General features: G+C 37.3%; 1 long non-coding RNA gene across 2 annotated transcripts; it reads left to right on the forward strand.

Annotated features, from left to right (window-relative positions):
- Positions 1–12,856: 12,856 nt before the first annotated feature.
- LOC126811565 (uncharacterized) lies at positions 12,857–22,034 on the forward strand. 2 transcript variants are annotated; one of them, XR_008785908.1, is made up of 3 exons: positions 12,857–13,127; positions 13,483–13,584; positions 21,818–22,034. It is a non-coding gene; the product is annotated as an uncharacterized LOC126811565 (long non-coding RNA). The 2 variants fall into 2 exon arrangements; XR_008785907.1 differs by having other exon boundaries at positions 12,857–13,584.
- The last annotated feature ends 1,729 nt before the right edge of the window (positions 22,035–23,763 follow it).

Raw genomic sequence — 23,763 nt, forward strand, 5'->3', positions numbered from 1 at the left:
CCAGGGAGTGATACAACAAGACGTATAGCAGAGAATATGTATCAGAATGATTATAACGCCCATATTATTTATTCTCTTAACCTATTGGACGCCAGTCGTTAGTACTACGTAAAATTAGTTTTACATTGACTGGCAGGGCGGTGTGGGGGTGGGGGTGTCTACTTGCACCAGGTGGATGTAGTAAGAACATTATCAAGAACATACATTAGACCCAGAAAAAAGAAATGCCAAATATCTCATTTACAAATGTAACTCATATAAAATATAAAAACATATTTCTAGGTGTTTGTAGTATATAACAACATCTTTCCTGCTTGTTATTCGAAATAACATCCTAAATGTGGACATTGCTATCTGAATTCTGCACAAAGATTAATCGAGGTTAATTATGGAAGCCTATTGCTGTCATTTCATAACCTCAACTACCACAAACTGAACAAAGCACCATAATCACACAAATCCACAATAATCTACTAATAGTTCAACTCAGTTCACATTAAACATTAGCCGTTATTTGGAAGATTCTGGTGACATTATATTTTTTTTGCATTAGAAACTATAGTTTTTAAAGACAAAAACAATCTTGTTTGGGACAGACCACGGTTACCTAAACTACGACATGGTATATCGCGAATTTCCATAGGAAAGGAAACAACGCGAGAAGTCGAGGGCGAAATAATGAGATAGCTGGGAGATACAGTATTGAGCTGTGTCAGAATAGTTGCCCTCACCCTTCGCAAAAAGGCATGATGGGACTATTGAAATGGGTATGTCTGTCCGTAACAATTTTTGGGATACGCCCACCCCTTTGTATTGAAGTAGAAAGTTTAGAATTGGTGCAGGTATTCGGGGATAAGTAATTGGATTGCTGTTTGCTTTCGGAAACGACACATTTTGTTCTAATTGAGTGAGAATGATACAGTGTTGTGTTTCTTTTCATTATATGAAAACCCCGAGTTCGATAATTAGCATGTTCTGCCCAGTCGAGAGATGACGGACAGAGAGAGAGAGAGAGAGAGAGAGAGAGAGAGTTTGCGTTTAACGTGCACTCGACACAAGCTAGGTCATTTCGGGACTAACATATGGTAAAATTTTATTTCAAGCATTTGCTTGCGCGTAGGGGTCTATAGCAGTGGGAGGAAACCGAAGGACACGGAGAGAAAACCCACAAGGTTTCCTTGTCACGTACAACCTGGGAATCGAAACCACGCCAGTTTTAGCCATGTCAGTCAGTTCCTTGGCATTTTCCATGGCATGTGAAGGGCAATGAAAAGCATCTCGTCGTTCGGTAAATGCAGAACCTTCTACACATTGAAACAAATATTTGATATTAGGTAATCGATTAAGTGTAGGCGGAATCGGGTTCACAGGAATCGGGTTGACAAAACGGATCGAAAACTATCGAAAACTATCGAAAACAAGAAAAATCTGGAAATTACATTTGGCAACATACCAAAGCTGCAAGCCACAATCGTACCGTCAAAATTTACTATAAGCGAAACCCGGCCTAAATGTTCTGACAGTAAGGATCAAACGTTATGGTACATTGCACGCGTATATCCCACAAATTGAAATGAAATGGGGTTAAACGTCTATATAAATAGATAAAATTTTCCTTTAATTTTTTTCTCCTCCTTTCCTGCACTTTTTGGCTGACTTTTTTGGTCTACAATTGGAAAAAAGGGGTCAAATTTTCAATTAAAGCAGTTTTGGGTAATGCTGATGATATTAAAGTGTCGTTTTGCAGAGCAATCATTGTGTCGGAAATGATGTTATATTGGGGATGCTCGCTTGAACGTTCCGGACTGAATTTTTGTCAAAACCAAAAATAGTGAAAAGCGCGTGAAAATGGAGATTTGGAGTTAAAACACATGCATGCATCGACTGCACGAGAAAATATCTCAACCAACCAACAAATTTGTTGTGTTTAATTACGTCACGTCACGTCTGCTCACACCACCCCCGTTGTCGGGACTCACAGAACTGCTAGAGAACCGAATTCCATGTCACTCGATTGCAATGTCGTCAATTCGGAACGTTCCGAGCTGAAAATCGAGCATTCCCCATAGACGTATACCGTGGATGAATTTTTAAAGGGAGATAACTCTCTAGTTTCGCTTGGCTTAACGCTGTGTGTAATGGAAGTGCTTTTCACTCACACGAACTCTTTGATAAAATGCCAAACCAAAGTATTTTATATTTTGTTAAAATATTGATCAAAATCCCAACATATACACGGAATAGTATTTTCTTTTAATACAATTGGTTTGGATATCACTGTTTAATTTATCAGCATTCCCCATAGACGTATAACGTGGATGAATTTTTAAAGGGAGATAACTCGCTAGTTTCGCTTGGCTTAACGCTGTGTGTAATGGAAGTGCTTTTCACTCACACGAACTCTTTGATAAAATGCCAAACCAAAGTATTTTATATTTTGTTAAAATATTGATTAAAATCCCAACATATACACGGAATAGTATTTTCTTTTAATACAATTGGTTTGGATATCACTGTTTAATTTATCATCTATACTCTGTACTCGACTGTAACCTCTTAAATAAATCAGATAAATTTTACTGGTTTTATCTCGCTGATTTATAAGGGCAGTGGGAACGATTTAAAGTCGTGGTTCGCGGGAAAAGCTGGTTGCGCGGTCGTTGAAGATGGACATTGTGATCAAACGGTGTGCCTAATCCAGCGACAGAAACCCATGACCATGAAGTAATCGTGGATGGGATTGGATAGGTACAATTCATTGAAGTTGTCATATACACTCTTAAGACCAACTAGAAATCAGCCTGATTTCTTCATGTTTAGGAATTTGACCTCAAAGATAATGGAAGTTTGTTGAAGAGAATCCTGTCATCAACTTCTCAAAGATAATAAATTGTCGCCCAATTATTATCTATTTAGATGGTGCAGTGTATAAGTGTCATATTACACTGCTCTATATTTAGAATATAAAAGCTAGATGATTTGGAAATCAGGTTCTGTGGGATTTTCAATTGAAATTAAAATTAAAAATGAATAAGAGAATAAAAGAAAATAATCAAATTGAATGTAGAAATAAACAGATTTAATAACAATTTAATATAATAATTATATCATGAAAATAAAATTGATTCAAATATTACATAAAGTAATAATTAGCTTATTTAATTAGATGTAGCATCTTGTTTTAGCCAGGGTATACAAACATAAATTTCAAATTTAAACCAAATCGGCTAAAAATTGTGACCTCTACACTGTTCACGAACTCAAAACGTAATATTTCGTACAATCGGGGGCCATAATCCATGAAGTTACAGTCCAGTACATGCCAATATAGAAAGGAACCGAGATCTTAGGGGGATTAACCTATATTTCAAGTTTCATTGAAATTGGATAAAAATTGTGACCTGTAGAGTGTTCACAAACAATTGTGGACGTCCGGACGGATGGACAGAGCCGACGACAATATACGTCCACATGAAAATGTCAGCGTATAAAAATGGATTCAAATATTACATAAAGTACCGGTAATAATATGCTTATTTAATGAGATGTAATATCTACAGCAACTTCTCTAAGCCAGGCTATAAAATATCTTACACTATTTTACTCATATACTTTGACATTGACCAATTTGATGTTATCCAATTAAATGATTTTGGACCTTTTTCCTGGGGAGATTAATATTCATAAGTAAAATAAGCGTTGTTGAGCACATTATCTTTGTATAACTCTTGCCAGTGGCATTTTACATTCATCTATGCATATTTATTTCCATAGAAAAGGGCCTATTGAGCCATCGTACATGTATTATATGTGACTACAAGGTACAATACTATTTACAAACTTATCAATTATTATTAAAGAAAATTTGATCCAAAAATATCTTATGTTCGTTCAAAAATATGAACATTTACAGATTTTTTAAATACAGGGAGAGGTTACCCCAAAACAATCTATTTGTTATTTAATATACAGCTTGAATATGAAATATATTTGGAAACAGGCGTTGCCATGCAAGAGACGCCAACATTTTGCAAGAGATGGACAGAGAACAAGCTTTAAAAACAAGTTTTTCGTACAATCAGGTATCATAATCCAGGCTGACACGGTCCGAAGTATCGACTGGAACCCAGAACTTTGGGATATAAACATATAATCGGACAAGATAAAAACGTGATTTCTCGTAAAATTGGGGGTCATAAGACGGGAAATTAGGTCTGATTTGCGTGAATATTGAAAGGAACAGAGATATTTGTCGGTAATGAAATATTTACAATACACTAAAATCTGATTAAGAGTAACAACTCGTTATGTAATTATCAGAAAATCATTGGAATTTGTTTGGCCCATGCTAACGTATATACAAAACACTTAATGTCATGTATTTAGCTGTTCAAGTTATCAAAAATCATTGAAAATCAATATACTTGTTCTTCTCAAGACCTTAAACTATGTGTATCAATCTAAAGTCAATCGAAACTATTATATATAGGCGTAAACACGGTGTATGAATATAAAATCAATCAGTTGATAACTATCTGGCAGTCATTATCAGAAATCGTTGAAAATCAACAGGCTTCTTCGTCTGATGACCTTAAAGACTGTGTATATATTTAAAGTCAATCGGATATTAACTTTAGCCCCTAGAGCGTCCACCAGTGATAAAGGGCGATATATGTAACTCTGGCAGTAATTATCGGAATTTGGTTAAAATCAATAGGATTCTTTGTAAACACGGATATTAATTTAAAGTCAATCAGATATTAAATTTACCTCTAAAGAGACCACAACCTTGTATTACATACTTTTAGGCTATTCTTCAAGTGTTATATTGAGTAATTTGTATATAATAGTGTTAAGCTGTTATCTATCAACCTCATCATCGATAATAAATATGATTTATATAAAAAAGAGCTTTTTATTTTAGAAATTAAAATGTTGTCATTTGATACTCACAATGGCAGGTTTATAGCTATCAACACTTATCTAACTGGACTATTTATATCAGCAATAATGCCACTCAAGTTGGACATATTGTTTAGATTAGCATACCAGGCAATTAAAAATCAGTGAACCGGGCCAAACCCAAACATCCAAAATTTAGCTCTTTTTTCTAGATGGTCTTAGGGCTGTATAGAAGATTGGATGCCGATAAGTGGGGTCCAAATATAGATTTATCAAATATAGATTTATCGATCACAGTGGTGGCCTGATTCTCCCGATGCGTGCGCCACTGTTCCTCACCTTAACCACACTTTTGATGGAATAATTTAAGTGAAGAGAGAGAGAGATGGGGTTTAATGTCCACTCGACACAAGCCAGGCCATTTCGGGACTAACATATGGTCTAATTTTATTTCAATAATTCGCCTGCGCGTAGGGGTCTTTAGCAGTGGGGGGAAACCGGAGGAGCCGGAAAAAACCCACGAGGTTGGACAGGCGACCCTACTCCTTGTTACTTACAACTGGGGATTCGAAACCACGCCAGTTGACTCAGTGACAGGCCGTATGATACAGCACGCACGCGCTAACCATTCAGCGATCCAACCCCCAGGGGTCTTTAGCAGTGGGAGGAAACCTGAGGACCCGGAGAAAACCCACGAGGTTGGACAGGCGACCCTACTCCTTGTCACGTACAACCGGGGATTCGAAACCACGCCAGTTGACTCAATGACAGGCCTTATGATACAGCACGCACGTGCTAACCATTCGGCCATCTAAACCCCCATTTAAGTTAAGATATAACTTAAAGTGGTGTTGTTTCGATATGCCTAGTTGGTTTTCCCCGGTTTCAACCATTGATAATATGCACAAGCGAATTATTGAAATTTAATTGAACTATATGTTCGTCTCAAATTGACCTAATTTGTGTCGACGTTACCCCCCCCCCCCCCTCCACTCCTGCCCCGCCGTGTACATATATTAGCGTGCACATCAAGTAACCCGTAAATCGATTTAAGAGTAAAGGATGCGGGGGTCATAGTAGACTGTGATTAAGAATTCAGGAAATTAGTTGTTTTTGACAGTCCAGGGGCGGGTCTAGGAATTTTGAAAAGGGGGGGGGGGGGCGCTGCAAAATGAAGGCATTGACCGCGGAGACGGGGCACGCCGCTGAGGGGGCGGGGGGTCCCCAAGAAAATTATCCGTCATTTTCTTGCATCTGTAGCCATTCCAAGAGATATTTCCCAGACTGGTGTGTTTGAGTCGATGGTTTGAGTCATTTGGGATCCCTACAACGGGTTGGGAACGGATATATTTGAGTCTGAGAAATGGTTTCAACCATTGATAATATGCACAAGCGAATTATTGAAATTTAATTGAACTATATGTTCGTCTCAAATTGACCTAATTTGTGTCAAGTCGACGTTACCCCCCCCCCCCTTCAAATTTCTTTTTTTGTCCAGTTAAACATTGATAATATGCACAAGCGAATTATTGAAATTTAATTGAACTATATGTTCGTCTCAAATTGACCTAATTTGTGTCAAGTCGACGTTACCCCCCCCCCCCCCTTCAAATTCTTTTTTTGTCCAGTGTTAAACAATTAAAACATTATATTTCATAGTGATGAAATAAATGTAGTCAAGTTGATGGTGACTTTTTTAAAACCATTAAAATGATTTTTTTGTGTATAATACTTTTGAGGGCACTCCCCGACACAACGATCGTCCCATTGTTGGGCACAATACATTTCCATGGAAACCAGTCGACTTTCAAAAACAACTAAATTCCTAAATTCTTAATCACAATCTACAATGACCTCGCATCCATTGATGGATATAAGCCAATTCCCAAACAAACACAGCACATTAATTAGACATTTCCATGGAAACCAGTCGACAGTGCCCTTTTTTCAAAATTTCCCTCATAGCACACCTTATGGCGTATGCCCGTCTTTATTAGCCCAGTCGGAGCAGAACAATAGGACATTAAACCCAATTTCATTTCATTTCATTTTCTTGAAAAAATCGCACACCATTCGCATGACAGCTATATGGAAAGGACATAACTCGTGTACACTTAGGTGGTCTCAGACTAGCAATTATTTGCCCACTGACTTCAATGTTAAATGGTTGTGACATCACAGGCTGTAGCTTTTTGCTCAACATTCTGTTGGTTCCAATCTTTATAGGCACAATGGGGACCATATTTGGCGATCTTCTCATCAAAATATTGTAGGGGGTTGACAGTTTATATTTTTTTGCTACGGGGATTTGATGTTGACTGAGATGAGAATCTCACTTCCGACACAATGATTGCTCCGCTGTAAAATCATCTGTATTTCCCAAAACTGCTATGAAATTGCAAATTGGATCCCTTTTCTCCAATTCTAGACCAAAAGGTCAACCCAAAAATGCGGAAAGAGGGGAGAACAAAATTAAGGGAACAATTGTCTATTTATAACTCGCACTACATTCGTATGAAGAGACCATTGTTATACTCATCTGCATATTTAGTAGCACCAGGGGCGTAAATCGGGGGGAGGAAATAAAATAGTTGGTCGCAAAATCAGTGCAGTCGGTCGCAAAATAAGAGCAGTCGGTATCAAAATAAGTGCTCACTGCACACGTCACGCTACTCACGCAAAACTTTAGTATAAAATAACCTTGTCAACTTATCATGTTTGAAAAAAAAATGATGTTTCACTCTTATTCTGTTGTGAGTATGTAGGTCTAAGAACAAAATTTCCTCCAGGGAGAAAAATAGTCGGTCTCAAAATAAGTCCAGTCACTGCAGTCGGTCTCAAAATTATGCATCGCCGTCTTAATGAATTAATGAGGTAAACAAATAATGCCAGAATAGATCCCAAATACTAGTTGGTCGCAAAATCAGTGCAGTCGGTCGTAGGATATGGGCAGTCGGTATCAAAATAAGTGCTCACTGCACACGTCACTCTACTCACGCAAAACTTTAGTATAAAATAACCTTGTCGACTTATCATGTTTGAAAAAAATGTTTTTCACCCCATGGCAAAAAAATAGTCGGTCTCAAAAAAAAAGTGTTCACCGCAGTCGGTCTCAGACTAAATGAATTAATGGGGTGTTTTCTGACCATCAGAATTCTGCAAAATCTCTCCAGGGCATTTCAGAGACCAAGTAAGCGCCCCATTGAGGTAAAGTGCCCTCAGACCCAGTCCTCAAAAATTAAAAGCTCAGTTACATATCGGCGTTCAAATCCATTATGCCATCATTCTTCAACTCCTTCTCTGTCTTATACTATCTCATCACTATCATATTCACAGTTACAGTGAATCGCCCAGTTAGTAGTACCACTAGTGAGTGAGTCGTGGGTCAAAAGACTGCAGTAGAATTGTTAGTTCTACTCTCACAAAACAGGCGACATTGACAGATAGGCCTGAAGATTCTGTCCCATTTCTTATCCTCTCGTTAACGAGAATTTGGATCCATTTGCCATGACATTGACTAAAATTGTCGGGCCCAGTCCCAAAAATTAAAAGCTCGGTTACACATTTGAAATTTTTTCGCGCCTGCGGCGCTCGATTCCATTATAACATCATTCTTCCACTCTGTTGTCTTACACTGTCTCAGCACTATCATATTCACGGTTATACTGAACTGCCTAGTTACCACTGGCACTGGTGTGTGGGTCGTGGGCCGTCAGACTATACAAAAGTTCTGTCAACTCTTGCAAAACAGGCGGAATTGACAGGGGCGGATCTCGAGATTTTGTCTAATTGACTCACATTTCTGGTCCTCTCGTCCACAAGAATTTCTCCTAGCAATGACCTCAAATGCCAAGATATTGACTCAATTTTTCAAAATTTTCTCAGGTTGCTCAGTGTTATAGGCACACTTATATATTACATAAACTTTATGTCAACTTAAATAAAACTGCTTTCCAGCGAGACAACGATCGGCAAACAACTATATAATTATACAATACCATCTATGTTCTACCGGGACGCTTAATGTTATAGCCAGTATTTTGTTGACATTCATTGTGGGGTGGGATTGTGGCTGGGGTGGCGTCCTAGATTTGGACCGCCCCCCACCCCTATCTAGATCCGCTACTGCACATGGCCCCTACAAAACTCGAACCTGTGGTGCTCGGCTCCTGGCTGCGTCACACGTACTACGGGTATGGGCATCAGTCGGTCACATTTTAGCTAAACACCCCCCCCCCCCCAAACAAAATCGTAATGTACGCCCCTGCTTTGATACCCAGTCCGTATACAGATCTCGTTCGCCAGAATCGTCTGAAGTTAACATTGTGGTAACAGCACTGAGTCATCGATAAACTGTGTGAGTTTGGTCTTTCTGCTACGTATAGTAAAGGTGTAAGGACTTGCCAAAGTTGGTATTTGAGAAAAGACAGATTTTGGCAATTTCACCATATGAAAAATGTTTTTTCAATTTTCTCATACAGGAATTGAAAGATTTATCTAATATTGCATATTTATGTGTTTTGGGTCTATCCCAACTTATAAACCAAATTTGGTCAAAATCTGTGATTGAAGCCTTAGCACCTTCTGCATGGTTTTCTCACGGACACGCTCATTTTTATACGCCCACATGGAAATGTGGTCGTATATTGCCGTCGCCTCCGTCCGTATGAAATTAATATGTATCGTTTAAATTAGTAAAACGAACAAGCCTATTGAGTTTCAGCAAATTCCCGTAATTACATCTAGAGTTATAGCCCTTGTTTCACTTTGTTGAATCTTGAGAACGATCGAACAACAAAAGTTATCACTCAATCTGTATGAAATTCATATACACCATTTAAATTAGTGAAATGAAGAAGCCTATTGAATGTCAGCAATTTTCGTCAATTACTTCTAGAGTTATGCCCCTTGTTTTACTTTGTTGAGCCTTGTGAACGTTCGAACGACAACAGTTATCATCTGGTCTGTATGAAATTTATATGCATTATTTGAATTAGTAAAACGAAAAAAGCCTGTCGAATTTCAACAATTTCTGTAGATTACTTCCAGTGTTAAGGCCCTTGTTTTAGTTTTTAGAACCTTGTGAACCCTTAAACGACGAAAATTATTATGTCATCTGTATGAAATTGTCTATTAAATGCCCCTAATTACCTACAAAAGAATAAATATGCGACAACCCTTCTCGCCCGCTTGGACGATTTAGCTGCTGTGGGCGTATGTTTTGTTGCCTGGCAAACTATCTTGTTAATTAGAATCTATATTGTTTTTATTGGGACTTCTACACTTTTTTTTAAACAAAAACGACATTTTGAGGACAGACCACGTTTATTTAAACTACGGCTTAGTTTATCAACCAAGGTACTTTTCTGCATCAATGAAAACTGGCATACGCTATGCAGTGAAGGCCTACTACTATGAGGTAAATTTTGCCCAGAACGTGGCAATACGACCTACTCATATTTCACACTCCGTCGAGGGTTCCATTACGTGTTCACTTACACGGGACCAAGGTGAAATCACGCTGGAAAAGTCCGGGGTAATTTTTCAGCCAGCATGGGGGCAAAAATAAACTTCTTAGGTACAAACCAGGGTTATTTTAAACTCCGGCATAGTTTATCAAGCAAACTACTTTTCTGCACCAATGCAGTGTGCTATGAGGGAAATTTTGTCCAGTCAGCGGCTCTAAATAACACTAAAATTATGATCGTTACCTGCTAAACCTAATTTAAAATAAAATAAATAAATAAAATTATCAGCGTCATTGCCCTGAATACGGGGTAATCTATACCTGCATATGCATGCAGCACAAACCTCTAACATTCCACTCAACACAAGATAGCACATGTAATAATACGAGAAGACACACAAGGTACATGTACATGTACCACATAGAGTAAATCTCATTATCTGATAGACAGGCGGTGGAAAAGAAAAGAAAGGGTTGTTCTTTTGTGCCGGCTTAATATTTGAGTTGTCTAGAGCTTTATTTATGAAATTAATACGGTCATATCGTGGAAGTTCAAACACGGGTCTGAAGAGAATCGCTAATTTCGTGGATCCCAGAGCATTAAGATGTGTAGTACCGTGGTAAAGCTAATCTTTAATTGTGTTGTTGCTGTTTTTAAAAATAGATCTAGTATCAACACAGGTGCATTGGTTTTTTTGTAGTTTCACGTTCATCTTTTTAATGGAAATGTTGAAGTCTTCAGAAGACCGCGGTAAAAGTTCAAGAGAGTTTACCGATGCTTTGGCAAACATCTTCTTACACAAACCTATGAGTTCCATATTCTGTTCCATGCAGTCAGCTTTGCTATAATGTTCAGAGATATTATTAGAACCTATGAGGAAAGCACTTTTATGCACTAGCTCGGAAGAAGAATAACGCTTTAGAAAATTTATAACATATTTTATCTTTCCGCCCCTTATTGTTTTTATACAGGTATTTCTGCTCCTGTCAAGGCGATTTGGTTGACGATTTCGAGTCAAGGATGACCCTATCATAAGAATTTGTTTAGGCTCAATTAATTTAATTATTTGATAGTATTCAAGCCATGTTTGTTGCTGTGTTTCTATGATTCTTTCGGGCAGATGATCCATGGAAGGGTGAGAAGGATTTTGGTAGTAATTTTGTTGGGAAGGTGGTGGCATTGGCCTACTATTTAGTTTGATTTTTAAACACTCATTTTCAGCTACAAGCTCGTGTATATCTGATTGCAAACAAAAACCAACGTTGTTTTCCTCTGTAAGTTTTGAATTTAGTACTCTGAGCAATTCGTTTAAGGCAACTGAGGTGTTTAATTTGTTTTTTATAGTTTCTAGATTTTGTCTCAGGTTAGAGATAACAGTTTGAAGCTCTTCAATTTTGGAGTACGAGTTTGGAGTCTTCTGTTTGGTGACATATAACTATGCAGTTTCGAACTTCTTGTGACTGGTTTACTGGGTTTCCTTATTGTTGATCTATTAGATGGTGGAGACGAAAGGCATAGTTTTTTTTTTAACCAGATATTGTTTTAGTAAGAATATGGCACTGGTAGACGTAGTCTATTGGAGAAGTGTCATTCGTCGTAATTGGTGTTGTTGAGCTTTGTTCGTGTTTGTTGGATGGATATGTGGACGCATTTGAGTCTTTTTCATTTATATTGTTATTGTCCTTCACTGGATGATTTTGAACACTTGTATTTAATATAATAGCTCTCTCTAAGTTGATTTGCTCAAGTACAGCGGATAGATGATCGGAAAGAAAAATATTCTGGCCTATACCATTTACAAGAGCACTAGCTGTTGTGTGAAACAGATTGATAGTATTGATGTTTTCGTCGGTCGCATTTACTCTGATTATCGATGATTCACGTTGAGCATTTACATCTACTTTCTTAATTAGGTCTGTAATAGTATTGGAAAGTAGAGTAAAAAGATTCTAGGCAGCGCCTAAATTCAACACAGTAACCAGTAGCAAAGTATAGCCGAAAACCCCCGCCAGTTTCCGATATTGTAAGATCCTCATGAAACGTACCACTATTTCAGCTCATATCTCATTTCTACCATGGATTGTTTGTTATTTGTATGAGCCAATGGGTCATTTTGGTTAAACCAAACATTAAAGCGTTTTTGTAACAAAATCGAACGACCGGACACAGGAGGAGAACGGGGGGGGGGGGGTATAAATCGTGTATAATTTGGTAGGGAATACAGGTGAGATTGCGCTCGTCGAATGAACATGCTCCCTTTAATATTTTAAAATAAAATCTAAAACGGTATTTTGATTGGATTTGGGGGTTTTCTGGGGAGGGAGGTGGTGGTATTGTTTTATCATTTTTGTTGTGTAATTGTGAACATAATGTGCTACTACAGCTCATCAATTTTGCGGGTTTTAAACCAAAGTTTTCAAGACATAAATATTGTGGTCTGTATCCAGACGGATGTGAAATAGAGTTATCGAACGATATTACTATTTCCGCTTATTTCTTGACCACATTAAAACGTCGTTTACTGTTTTTATGTACTCTTTAAAAAAACGTAGGGTATATTCAGAAACAATACAAAACTGCGGAAATGCGCTGCTGTTTTTATTAGAAGTAACCAGTGTATGTTAATAACAGGCCAACGCCTGCTCATGAACATAAACAGTTCATATGGACGGCTTATCTGACGGCCCCATTTCACTCGCAAAGCGATACAGAGAGAGAGAGAGAAATGGAGTTTAACGTCTACTCAACACAAACTAGGTCATTTCGGGACTAGCACATGGTTCAATTTTATTTCAATAATGCACTTGCGCGTAGGGGTCTTTAGCAGTGGGAGGAAACCGGAGGACCCGGAGAAACCCACGAGGTTGGACAGGCGACCCTACTCCTTGTCACATACAACCAGGGAATCGAAAATTTAATAATGTTTGCAAATTGGCAATGAATGAAATTGTTTCAAAATTAAAAATCAAAGCTTTGCTTTAGTCAAGATCATCATTTCAATCAGATTACGACTAAATCTATGTGTAATTTTTTTTGTTTTTTGTGAACTGAGTATCATAAGGGCCTGACAGAATTACAGTTTAATTTACCGGTAACTTCTTTTTTATTTCAGAAATACCATTTTCCGACCTTTTGATCCTTCAAAAATACCCAAAGTGAAAGGGCCGAAGAATCGTTCATTTTCTATTAGTATTATGGCACCGTTTAACATGAGGTAAGAACAGGATTAGATGAAACTTACAGTTTCTTTTATGATTTACCTGTGAAGGGAGATAAAATCATTATACAGGCCCTATACTATATTGTTGTATTTTATTAGATCAAAATATATAGGAGCTTTTACGGGTTTCCCCTTTTGACATCATTTTAGGTCATGCGCAGGCTGTGATCTTATTCGTAGACCAAAACTCATAGACCATATTGTGTTTTTTTTTGTGAAAATACAGACGTAAGGTAAGCTTTTTTGTCCCCAGCCTTTCGAAGAAAACGGGGGACTATTAAAATGAGTTTGTCTGTCTGTCCGTCACACTTTTAGGGACACAATAACTCTCTTTCTAATTGAGCTATAATGTTCAAACTTCGTATAGGTTTTTATTAGGTCAATGGCTTGATAGAGTTCAAAGATGAGCATTTTCGGCTTAGGGTAAGCAGAGATAAGCAATTTGATTGGTTGATGCTTTGGGACACGATAACTTTAGATCTAATTGAGTGAGAGTGATGAAACTTGGTGTATAGTTTCATTACATCAATACCTTGACTAAGTTCGATAATGAGCATTTTCTGCTCAGGGTAAGCAGAGCGATAAGCAGTTTGATCGGTCGAGACATTGGAACACAATAACTCTCATTCTAATTGAGTTAGAATGTTCACACTTGGCATAGGTGTCTATAAGGTGAATGCCTTGATGGAGTTCGAAGATAAGAGTTTTCGGCTTAGGGTAAGCAGAGATAAGCAATTTGATTGGTTAATATACATGAGACACAATAACTTGAATTAAGTGAGAGTGAGGACACTTGGAGTATAGCTTTATTACATCCATACCTTGACTAACTTTGATTATGAATATTTTCTGCTGAGGGTAAGCAGAGCGATAAGCAATTTGATTGGTCGAGACTTTGGAACACAATAACTCGCCTTCTGATTGAGGTAGAATGCTTAAACTTGATGTAGGTGTTCATTAGGTGAATGCCTTGGTGGAGTTCTATGATGGAGATTGTCTGCTTACGGTAAGCAGAAATAAGCAATCTGATTGGTTGATGCTTTGAGGCACGATAACTTTGGTTATAATGAAGTGAGAGTGATGGAACTCCGAATATGGATTCATTATATCATTACCTTGACTACTTTTGATGGTGAGAATTTTCTGCTTAGGCTAATGAGCGATAAGCAATTTGATTGGTCAAGACTTTGGAACATAACAACTCTGCTTTTAATTGAGGTTGAATGTTTAAACTTGATGTAGCTGTTCATTAGGTGAAGTCTTGACTGATTTCAATGATTAACATTTCGTGCTGAAGCTAAGCAGAGCTAATCAATTTCATTGGTCAATGCTTTGGGACAAGATAATCTTGATTCTATCTGATAGAGAGTGATGAAACTTAGTGTATAGTTTGATTGCTTGATAATTTTGAAAAAAAAAAAAATGTGCGATTAATTAATGTGTGTCATCTATTTATTTTGGGATTTCGACGGGGGACATCAGCCTCACTGTTGGCTTGTTTTACACAAATTGGAACCGATCGCCATTTCTATATAGGCCTACTTGTAAGGTTTACTGACTGTTGCCAGAAACCGATATTTACAAAAACTTTGATATAGAAAAGATACGACAATCTTCTTTGATTGGCATATAGTAATTGAACATATTAACACAGGATACAATTTTATGGATACACAATTACTGAGTTTGATACTAAGCGACGTATCATTTACTTGATAAAGACGAGAGTATGCCCGTCGAAACGTCGCTTAGTATCAAACTCAGTAATTGTGTATCCATAAAATTGTATCCTGTGTTAAGATACGACAAGTTTAATAGAACCGTTGTGACAGTTTGAATTGACTCCCGGTGTGTGTTTGCTCCTGGACACTTGCGCATGTCCGAAACTGTTGTTTGCAATAACAATGAAGCTCTATCTACTTCGGTGGTGTGAGATGGTTCCTGATCACTGATCAGTTCTGGAAAAAGTATTTCCAAAGCCTATTTGGTTGAAGTTTTGTCATTAATAAACATACTTGTTATCGTGATTAGCTATTGTTTTATTGATCAGTAGTTACACGATCAACGGATCTAAGTTGATTGACTTGAAATTGATACTTCTATCGTTTGTGATTTGTTGCCGTTGCTTTTGTTTTTTTAATGATAGTCGTTACACGTACGCTCAGTGAAAGCTATACAAATTGATGATTGGCCTAAAATTGTCAATTAATTCACCTCCAAGGAATTCTCGTGGAAGCAGACGTTAAAGCACCTGGTAGTAGTAGTAATTCTGGCCTTTGTCCTATGATATCACCCGTAAAATTTTTGGAAGTGGACTTACATATTGGTAGATAATGGTGTAGAAATCGATTTGACCGTAAGCTGACTCCTACAACTGCACATGCGCTAAACGATAATCACACACTAGGTACCATCTCACACGCGTTTAGATAAAATAGTTGTTTGATGCACAGAGTAAAACTTAAGCCATTTTTATAAAATTTCCTCTTGATGGAATATGAATAACAGAAAGAATAAAACGATGATCAAGTTGAATCTGTGAATATTTTTTAAAACCCTTTTTTCATAAGCCCAAATTTTCATGTGGACGTATATTATCGTCACCCCTGTCCGTCCGTCCACACTCTACAGGTCCCAATTTTTATCCGATTTCTACGAAACTTGAAATATAGGTTTATCTCCAAAAGATCTCGGTTGCTTTCGATATTGGCATGTATCGGATCGAAACTAAATGGATTATGGCCCCTGATTGTACATGTACGTAAATCACATTTTTAGCTTGTAGACCCTATAGAGGTTACAATTGTTATCTGATTATGTTGAAATTTGAAATGTAAGTTTATAACCAAAAGATCTTGGTTTCTTTCGATATTCCCGCATATCGGACCGTAACTTCCTGAATTATGGCCCCTGATTGTACGAAAAATCACGTTTTTTAGCTTGTGGACCCTATGGAGGTCACAATTTTATTCCGATTTAAAGAAAACATTTGAATATATCACCGTTACCCCTTAATGATGGTTGAATTTGAATTTTGTGAAAATCGGACCAAAACTGACGGACAAAATGGCCGGCCTTCGTACGCAAATAGTGTAAACATCTGGTATATCAAGGTTGTGGACCCTCTAGAGGTCACAATGTCGATCCGATTTTAATGAAACTTGAAATACATGTTTATAAACCAAAGATCTTGGTTCCTGATTGTTTGAAAAATCACATTTTTAGCTTGCGGATTCTCTAGAGGTCACAATTTTGTTTCCGATTTTAAAAAACGTTTAAATATATCACCATTCCACCATAATGAAGGTTAAATTAGAATTTTGGGAAAATTGAAATGAAACTACCCAACAAAATGGCCACTCTTTGTACACTAGTTGTGTAAAAGTATGTAATATGAGGGTATCTTTATATCCCATTGGACTCTGTGCATTCTATACAGAATTATTTTTATACGCCCACATTTTCATGTGGACGTATATTGTCGTCGCCCCTGTCCGTCCGTCCACAATTGTTTGTGAACAGTCTACAGGTCACAATTTTTGTCCGATTTCAATGAAACTTGAAATATAGGTTTTTCACCCTAAGATCTCGGTTCCTTTCGATATTGGCTTGTATGGCCCCTGATTGTACGAAAAATCACGTTTTTAGCTTGTGAAGACTGTAGAGGTACCAATTTTTATCAGATTTGGTTTAAACTTGAAATGTATGCTTATAACCCAAAGATCTTGGTTCCTTTCGATATTTGCGCATATCGGAACGTGACTTCCTGAATTATGGCTCCTGATTGTACAAAAAATCGCGTTTATAGCTTGTGGACCCTATAGAGGTTAAAATTTTTATCCGATTTAAAAAAACGTATTTTTATATCACTGTTAAACCCTGAGGACGACTGAGTTCGTATTTCGTGAAAATCGGCCCAATACTGACAGATAAAATGTCCGCCAATCGTTCTCAAATAGCGTAAAAATATGGTATATCAAGGTTGTGGACCCTATAGAGGTCATTATTTTTATCCGATTTTGTTGAAACTTTAAATGTAAGTTTATAACCCAAAGATCTTGGTTCCTTTCGATATTTGCGCATATCGGAACGTAACTTCCTGAATTATGGCCCCTGATTGTACAAAAAATTGCGTTTGTAGCTTGTGGACCCTATAGAGGTTATAATTTTTATCCGATTTAAAAAAACGTATTTTTATATCCCCATTACACCCTGAGGACGACTAAGTTTGAATTTCATGAAAATCAGCCCAAAACTGACAAATAAAATGGCCGCCGTTCGTTCTCAAATAGCGTAAAAATATGGTATATCAAGGTTGTGGACCCTTTAGAGGTCACAATTTTTATCCGATTGCGTTGAAACTTGAAATGTAAGTTTATAACCTGAAGATCTCAGTTCCTTTCCATATTCGCGCATATCAGAATGTAACTTCTAGAATTATGGCCCCTGATTGTATGAAAAATTGCGTTTTTAGCTTTTGGACCCTATAGAGGTCATAATTTTTATCCGATTTAAAAAAACGTATTATTATATCACCGTTACACCCTGAGGACGACTGAGTTTGAATTTCGTGAAAATTGGCCCAAAACTGACAGACAAAATGGCCGCTGTTCGTTCTCAAATAGCGTAAAAATATGGTATATCAAGGTTGTGGACCCTATAGAGGTCACAATTTTTATCCGATTTTGTTCAAACTTGAAATGTAAGTTTATAACCCATTTATCTCGGTTCCTTTCGATATTCGCACATATCGGACTGTAACTTCATGAATTATGGCCCCTGATTGTACGAAAAATCGCGGTTTTAGCTTGTGGACCCTATAGATGTCATAAATTTTATCTGATTTAAAAAAACGTATTATTATATCCCTGTTAAACCCTAAGGACGGCTGAGTTCAAATTTCGTGAAAATCGGCCCAAAACTGACAGACAAAATGGCCGCTGTTCGTTCTCAAATAGCGTAAAAATATGGTATATCAAGGTTGTCGACCTTATAGAGGTCACAATTTTTATCTGATTTTGTTGAAACTTGAAATGTAAGTTTATCACCCAAAGATCTCTGTTCCTTTCGATTTTTGCGCATATCGGACCGTGACTTCCTGAATTATGGCCCCTGATTGTACGAAAAATCGCGTTTTTAGCTTGTGGACCCTATAGAGATCATAATGTTTATCCGATTTAAAAAACGTATTATTATATCACCATTACACCCTAAGGACGGCTGACAGACAAAATGGCCGCCGCTCTCAAATAGCTTTAAAATATGGTATATAAGGTTGTGGACCCTATAGAGGTCTCAATTTTTATCCGATTTTGTTGAAACTTGAAATATAAGTTTATAACCCAAAGATCTCGGTTCCTTTTGATATGCGCATATCAGACTGTAACTTCCTGAATTATGCCCCCTGATTGAACGAAAAATTGCGTTTTTAGTGTCTGGACCATATAGAGATCATAATTTTTATCCGATTTAAAAAAATTATATCACCGTTACACCCTAAGGGCGACCGAGTTTGAATTTCATGAAAATCGGCCCAAAACTGACAGACAAAATGGCCACCCCTCATTCTCAAATAGCGTAAAAATATGGTATATCAAGGTTGTGGACCCTATAGATGTCACAATTTTTATCCGATTATGTTGAAACTTGAAATGTAAGTTTATAACCCAAAGATCGTGGTTCCTTTCGATATTCGCGCATATCGGATATGGAATTATTTCATGACAAAATTATATTTTTGTTGTGGAAACACTGTGGTTAAGACAGTACAATTATCCTAGAGAACAGGCAAGTAAACATGTGTTAGCAGAACAGAGTTGATATTGGAGAAAAGTAAAAGACAAAGGGAGATGTGGACATTGGATAATTACAGTTTTTATACGACCACATTTCAATGAGGTCGTATATTGTCGTCGCCCCCTGTCTGTCCATCCGTCGGTGAAATGAAATGAAATGGGGTTTAACATCCTACTGTTCTGCACCTAAACTGGGCTAATGAAGACGGGCATACGCCATACAGTGTGCTATGAGGGAAATTTTGCCCGGGCAGTGGCACTATGGCCTACACTTTACTTATATGGAATTCCAACTGCCAAGGGATCTTTTACGTGCACGCCAATGTGTACACAGGACCTCAGTTTTCCATCCTATCCGAACGACTAGACAGCTTTCCGTGTCAGGTCCTCCGTCCTGCATCACTGACAAGGGGAAACCACGCCGGAAAATCCGTCCGTCGGTGCTAATGTTAATATCCGATTGACTTCAAATTTATATGCAGTGTTTAAGGTCATGAATCGATGAAGCCTATTCATTTTCACCAATGTCCGATAATTACTGCTAGAGTTATGGCCCTTGATCTCTTTGAAAAATCTTGTGGATGCTCTAGAGGCTAAAGTTAATATCCGATTGACTTTAAATTTATGTACAGTGTTTAAGATCATCAAACGAAGAAACCTATTCATTTTGAACGATTTCCGATAATTACTGCCAGAGTTATGGCCCTTGATCACTTTGAAAAATCTTGTTGATGCTTTTTAGTTTTCATCTGATTGATTTTATATTTTTACACCATGTTTTTGGCCAATATATAATCGTTTCGATTGACTTTAGATTGATACAGAGACGAACATGTATATTGAATTTCAATGATTTTTGGTAACTTGAACAGCTGAGTCCATGGTATTAAATGTTTTGTATTCTAGCATGGGCCAAACAAATTTCAATGATTTTTTTGATATTTACTTAATGCGTTGTTACTGTTAATCAGATTTTAGTGTATTATAAATGTTTTATTTCCAACAAAAGTAAAAATATGCGACAACTCATATTGACTGCCCGGACGATTTAGCTGCTGTGGGTGTATGTTTTGTTGCCTATCTTTAATTATATTGGACAGGATATTTACTTCAGATATAGTAAACGCATGACTATAATATTAAATTCCGTTTCCGATATGTCTGTTGCTAGTTTGGTGTTTTACGTTTTGCTGTCTCACCTTTCAATATTTCTATGCTAAAGAAACAGTTTCAGACGAGATAATTACCTCAGAATTTGATTATCTCCCTTTAAGTATAATAGTATATAGTTAGCCTCAATTTAATACTATTTTTGAAAGAGATTTTCAGTGTTACAAGCCCTTCTGTTGGAATAGGAGTACCTAGTGATTTTTTGTTCGCTTTTCATCAACATGTTCCCCGGTTGTACGTGACAAGGTGTTACCCGCACACTGTTAGTCTTAATAAATTAATCGACACTAAAACAACAGGAACTTATAAAGGTTTTAATAAAAATTAGAAACATATAGAATACATATAATTTTCGGTTGGGGATAGCAAGGTCAAATTCGGGTATCCGGAATTACGTGGCTTCGGGACGATTTGTGGTCGTCTCTAACTATGTAATATTAATAATTACTTACAAAACACTTCTAAAAACACTTTCTACTACCAGACATAAAGACTAAATATAAATAAAACACTGTGTTCAAACACTGTCAAAACTCTTCCTTGAGCCAGGATAATAATATCCAGTTTTCAAGGCGAAAAGGCTTATGCATGGAGTTCGTTCGTTCGTTCGTTCGTTTCTGGGGTTTTACGTCCACTTCCACCTAAGGTGATATCGTAGACAAAATGCATGGAGGCAATGAGACTCAACTTATTCATCCACTTAGTAATAAAAGGTGGGGTGAAATCCTAAACTAACAGACACAAAATAAATAAAAGAACCCATGCCTCAACTAAACCAACATGACACATGGCTTACAACATGCATAAATAATAATTTGAAAGGATAAAATATACTAAATAAGTCTTAAATTAAACATGCCTACTAATTAATAAATTCTTGATAAACAAGAAGCTAATATTATCGCCCTTGGACAAGTCTGCATGGAATCTAAAATCCAGACACGGGTACTATCCAAAAAATATGCAGAACTTTTGACACAAAGTAGGCACCACAAAACTAAGGATAGGCACGGATAGCTAGATAATTTATCTACCAGATACATATGTTAGTCCCGAAATGACCTGGTTTGTGTCGAGTGGACGTTAAACCCCATCTCTCTCTCTCTCCCATTAACATGTGGCGACAATGAAAGGCAATATGAATCATTTTGCTGCTAGGACTGCTTCCATGATGGCTGATACTGATTGTTCATTTTATTCATTATAACAATGATTTTTCTTAGTTTTAACTTCTAATTTCATTGTCTTATATATAATTTTAGGAACCAAAAGAAAGTGAACCCAAGAAATTAGGATGTTGGCAAAAGAGTGTTGGTGTGATGGGAATTAGCCAATCGAAAAAAGGTCTAGCTAAATTAATTCTGAAAAAGAAACTAAAAGTAGTATCAACACAAACATCTGTTAAATCTGAATGTTTCTCTTACTACAGCATCCAACCAATCAGAATCTGTGATACAAAATACAGCGTTTAAATCAAAACCTTTAAGTGACAATACTGTTTCTGTAAAACCTGTTAGCCAATCAGGTTCAAAAGCCGTTATTTCAGGAGTGAGCATGCTTGGATATTATTCCGATAGTTCAGGAGATAATGACTGACAGTTTTAATTCTATATATTTTAATCAGGGATATGGTTGCATGACCCATGATTTTGCATGAGGAACAAAATCCCGTCTGTACCCCACAAAACAAACTTTATGTGTGTTTGCGGGGATGGCAATCCCTCCCAGTGCCAGTGGGTAATATTGGGCTGTGTGAAACATGCTAGAGTTGATTTGTAGCATATCTTACCCACATTGTGGAAAGTATACATGCCAAATCTTACTAGAAAAAATACTGAATTACCAAAAAAACATCCATGGGACAAGCATGGGGCCAAAATGTCAAAGTATCATTAGCTGACAACCAGACCCATTGTCTGCAAGCTTATTGTCTGCTAGCTCATTGTCTGCCAGCTCTGTTTAGGGATCGATTTTTATACGCCCACATTGAAATGTGGTCGTATATTGTCGTCGCCCCTGTCCGTCCGTCCATCCGTCCATCCGTCCGTCGGTCCGGCGTCCACAATTGCTTGTGGACGCTCTAGAGGCTACAGTTAATATCCGATTGACTTTAAATTTATATACAGTGTTTAAGGCCATGAGACGAAGAAGCCTATTGATTTTCAGCGATTTCCGATAATTACTGCCAGAGTTATGGCCCTTGATCACTTCAAAAAATCTTGTGGATGCTCTAGAGGCCAAAGTTAATATCCGATTGACTTTAAATTTATACACAGTGTTTAAGGTCATGAGACGAAGAAGCCTTTTGATTTTCAGCGATTTCCGATAATTACTGCCAGAGTTATGGCCCTTGATCACTTCAAAAAATCTTGTGGACGCTCTAGAGGCCAAAGTTAATATCCGATTGACTTTAAATTTATACACAGTGTTTAAGGTCATGAGATGAAGAAGCCTATTGATTTTCGGCGATTTCCGATAATTACTGCCATAGTTATGGCCCTTGATCACTTCAAAAAATCTTGTGGACGCTCTAGAGGCCAGAGTTAATATCCGATTGACTTTAAATTTATACACAGTGTTTAAGGTCATGAGACGAAGAAGCCTATTGATTTTCAATGATTTCCGATAATTACTGCCAGAGTTATGGCCCTTGATCACTTCAAAAAATCTTGTGGATGCTCTAAAGGCTAAAGTTAATATCTGATTGACTTTAAATTTATACACAGTGTTTGAGGTCACTAGGCGAATAATCCTATTGATTTTCAAAGATTTCTGATAATTACTGCCAAAGTTATGGCCCTTGATCACTTTGAAAAATCTTGTGGACGCTCTACAGGCCAAAGTTAATATCCGATTGACTTCAGATTGATACACAGAGTTTAAGATCTTGAGACGAACAAGTATATTGATTTTCAATGAATTTTTATGACTTGGAACAGCTAAATACATGATACAGTATTAAAAGTTTTGTATACAAAAACCAAACAAATTCTAATGGTTTTCTGAGTTGTTGCTCTTAATCAGATTTTAGTGTATTATAAATGTTTCATTACCGAAAAAAGTAAAAATATGCGACAACTCTTGTTGACTGCCCGGACGATTTAGCTGCTGTGGGCGTATGTTTCGTTGCCTGGCAACCTATCTTTATTTCTTGATCGAATGGTTTTGCGGTTTTGGGAAAATTGAGGCGTGTAAACGTATAACCCAC

The sequence above is a fragment of the Patella vulgata genome, chromosome 2 (assembly GCF_932274485.2).
Source record: "Patella vulgata chromosome 2, xgPatVulg1.2, whole genome shotgun sequence".
Classification (NCBI taxonomy): domain Eukaryota; kingdom Metazoa; phylum Mollusca; class Gastropoda; family Patellidae; genus Patella; species Patella vulgata.